The sequence below is a fragment of the Protomyctophum parallelum genome (genome assembly GCF_964188405.1).
Source record: "Protomyctophum parallelum genome assembly, chromosome: 22".
Taxonomy (NCBI): Eukaryota; Metazoa; Chordata; class Actinopteri; order Myctophiformes; family Myctophidae; genus Protomyctophum; species Protomyctophum parallelum.
The window spans coordinates 2,289,787-2,294,409 of NC_139714.1; positions in this window are offsets into that span (position 1 = coordinate 2,289,787).

Here is a 4,623-nt window from a genome sequence, read left to right on the forward strand (position 1 = left end):
AATACATGTATTTCAAATACTGCCCATCTCTGATGGGCAAAATATATTGAAAATGTATTTTGATACAAAATACAAATACTGGGTCAAAAAATGTATTTAAATACAAAATACATCTCATTTCTTCCATCTCATCTTCAAATACGTATTTCAAATACATGTATTTCAAATACTGCCCATCTCTGAGCCAGGGGGTACCCGAAATAATTCCTAACCAAAATTGCTAACCAAAATGAGACAGCACACTGCAGCTATGACAACTTTTTCACTTTCAACTTTTTCACTGAAACAATGTTTTTGTACATATGACAACTTTTTTCTATAACTTTTTCACTTTAAACTTTTTCAATGAAACAGTGTTTTTGTACAAACTGATGTTTTTAGATACGACAACTTATTTCTATAGTTTTTGTACAAACTGATGTTTTTTGAAAAAAACTTATGTTTACCTTTTTTCTATATTTTTTGTAAAAACTTTCTAAACTGATGTTTTTTGAAAAAACGTATGTTTACCTTTTTTCTATATTTTTTGTAAAAACTGTTGTTTCTATATTTAAATAAAATACATTACATTTGACCGTACATTTGACTCTTGTGTTATATTCTTGTGAAATATTCAGTAAAGTATTCTGGTGAAATATTTAGTAAAGTATATAAAAGAGCTCCAAAAGTACATATTCAGTCAGACAACTCACCCCGAAAGTTGAGACAACTCACCCTGGAAAGTGAAGACATCTCACCCCGAAAGTCCAGACATCTCACCCCGGGGTGAGTTGTCTGCACTTTTTGGTGAGTTGTCTGCACTTTTTGGTCACCAAAAAGGGTAAAATAGGTGAGTTATCTTGTTACCTTCGGGAATACCGCACCGGAGCAGTGGAGCACACTGGCCTATTTGCATTGCACAATAGCACAGGTACATGCCTGTGCCATTAACTCATTTTGGATAAAATAAATTATGAATATGTTTTTCTCCTCTGGAATTTGCGTAATGGCAGGCTCTCAGTCAAATCTGGTCACAAATGTAACCAGACGAGCAAGGTAAAAAAAGAAACTGTAATGTAAAAATGTCGTTCATAATACAATGCAGGTATGAAGCTGCGGGCCGTATAACATTCGTCCCAGGGCCACATTTGGCCCGCGGGCCGCCCTTTGGACACCCCCTGACCTACTGATACTGTGCTTGAACTGAAGTCTCATGCAGATGGGAGTTGAGATGCTGCACACAATATTTTGGACCGAACAAATAATTACAAATAAGAAAAACAACAACATTTTTGTAACCTGCCGTTTTCTTCTTCTTTCGAATTATTTGTTCGGTCCGAAATCTTTTGTTTGTCGTCATGATTTGTCACAACTCGAGTTGGCTTTGTACGAGGCTTAAAAGGTCTTTAAATTAATACTTTTTGAAATGTCTATGAGGAAAATGATTTCCTGGGCCCTGGTAGGGGGCGGGACTCATGCACGCACGCGCACACATACCGCGTTTATTTATGCACACACGTGCACGCACACACGCACCGCACGTGCGATACCGCGTTCATGCACGGCACTACACACATCAATTTCTTCCGTTCCAATTTCACACATGCGCACACCACTCATGCTTTCATGCACGGCACTACACACACCAATTTCTTCCGTTCCAATTTCACGCATGCGCACACCACTCGTGCTCTTGACTACACACAGGTACACAGGTACACGGACATTGCTGGTTGTAGGAGTGGTTGCACCACTCAAAAATCTAGGGTTCAGTCGAAGTGCCATTTCCTGTGTGTGTACTGTGTGTGCACGTGTGTGCGCGTGTGTGTGTGTGGTGTTAAACTAGGATAGGATAGGGGACTCAACCAGTAGACATTTTAATGTTTAATGTGTGTGGTTAAACTAGGACGGGAGACTCAACCAGTAGACATTGTAATACCTGAGCACTGTGACCGACCCAAAACAAAGAAAAATCTTAACTAGGTACAGACTCAGTGAGCACAGTCTCGCGATCGAGAAAGGCCGTCATAGGCAGACCTGTATCCCGAGGGAAGACAGACTATGCACCCACTGCACACTAAATGAAGTGGAAACCGAGCTACACTTCCTAACCATCTGTCCATTGTACCAAGACATCAGAGACACATACTTCCCACAGATTACAACCACACACGGAGATTTTGAAAACATGACCAATGACAAAAAACTCCCATATCTGCTGGGCGAAGTACAACAATGTGCAAACACAGCAGCAAGATTTGTGAGTTGCTGTGATAGGAGAAGGATATCAAATGGAACACAACCACCGTAAAGACTAATCATTGTGTATATGCCTGCACTATACCTGCATCGAGTGATCTTGGTACATAGAAGTTGATCTATTGAAGAATCTGACAAAGTACATAATTTTTGTTTTTGTTTTGATTGTATTGCTGTATTGTTGTACTGTTCTTTCTGCTTTGGCAATGTAAACGTATGTTTTCTCATGCCAATAAAGCCCTTTGAATTTAAATTGAATTGAATTGAATTGAATTGTAATGCTCTGTCTCCCCCTAGTGTTAGATAATTCAACTGTCTGGTATCAGTAACTATTGATCTTTGGAACCACACCACCACCTGATGGCCGCTGGACAAAACAATGATATCATCGTCCTTACATTAAAGTAATGAAGAGCTAGCTGCTCTCTGTGAGTGTGATTATTTTAGGGTATAAAGGCAGGAGGCAAGGAGTTATAAGTGTTAAAATGTTTATATCATATATATATATATATATATATATATATATATATATATATATATATATCTTTGTCTTAAAACTATACATGTGAACATGGATGGTGCATTATTATCACTTGATTTGAGGGCCGGTTCTAAGGCGGGGGGGGGTACATTTTTAGCAGATATAGAAAATACTATCAGATGATGATGTCCCAGGATTTAACCTGGCTGCTGACAAACTGCAGTGGCTCTATGACCTTGCAGAGAGAGTCGTTGAATTATCTTGGTTGGCTCCTAAACAGGAGGAGATCAACATGGTGGCCACAATTGCCCAACATGATGATGGCAGCCAAAATAAATATCCTCTCTGTCATTGCAAGGAAGGTAAAGAAATGTTAACACATTGTGTGCTGGGGATTTCTGTGAGGCTGAGCTTGGTGATGCTAGGGACTTTACATTGAAGGAAAAAAAGATTTCGGGGCCCACAGCAAAATGTTCTCTTATAGCATACATCAAAAGAAAGCCTAACTTGTCCACTTCAATTTCATTTATTTTAATTTATTTTACCATCTTCCATTCTGGAGATATTGACCTTTTTCTAACACCTGCTATTGCCTGAACTCTGCTCGCTTGAACAAACAGCAGAGATATGGAAGGTTGAAGTTGACAGACATTGACAGACAGATATAAAAATTAACACAAATAATATCATATACATACTACACACTGAATGAAAGCCCTGAATGTCTACCTTTAGGAGGAAAACAATACACATTGATCCCATGTACACTTTATCAGTAATTGGCTATTGAATGCAGCTTGCCCCCACCAGAGAGAACTTTAGAGAAGGCATGGACCTGAACAACTATTATTCACAAAATAAGGCCTATAGCGACATGTACATACTATATACCGTATGAAACAGAAGACTCTCTGCTTTCATAAGAAAAAAACTAATACTGTAATAATAAAAATCACACCCCTGTGAAGTGAGCAGTGCAACGTTGCACTGCTCACTTCACAGGGGTGTGATTTTAATCCATTTTTATCCATTTTAGATCCCCTGACATCTGCACGTAATGGAAGCGGCCTGCCCGGCATAGTCCGCCGCCTCTTTTCAGGAGGGGGGGGGGGGGGGGGGGGCTTTTTTTTCCTAATGAATATATAACGTGTTTCACATTGAATAGCCTACTTTGTGTCCAGTCTTATAGGTGGAGGCTTCATAGGGGAAGTTGGCACAGGTGAGTAGTGAGAGGGGAACAATTGGGCTGATGAGGCAGTTGGAGACAGGTGTGTGTAGAAACAAAGGGAGGGGGGAGTGGCCAAAGTGGAAAGATGGACAGGCAGGGAGCCAGACCATAACAATTACTGTATGGCTCTGGTCTCAGCCACCGAGGTGAATATTTTGACATTCTATATTTGCCACTACTGTTGGAGCAGCCAAAAACAACACAGGTTCATCCAGATGTTCTGGGCATCTTTGTAATGTCGCTACAAGTGTTAGTAAAACGTAGGTAAAGGAGTAATGTTTGAGCAGACTAACATCAGTCACTCTACCATTCAATGTAGTAGAAGACGTGCAGGTTTACCCCGCAGCTACGTCAGCTCCGCCTACAGGAAATACGTAAGCTGCAACCATGAGACCCGTTTCTGGATTCGTCTATAGGAGGGGCTCCTCAAAAACAATAAAATGCCAAAGACGCCATGGAAGCAAATGGACCCATTTGTACACTCTCAAAGTTACATGGTGTAGATTTGGGTCCCAAACATGAAAAAGGGTAACATTTGAGGATCTGGGGGTCTATGGCCTAATGCCCATCTATGTGGGGGTCCCTGGAATGAAAAATGTTTCGAGTTGAATTGAATTGAAATGTAGTTATTCAACAGTGAACTGACTTCCTGAGAATAACGTCAAACACAACCATG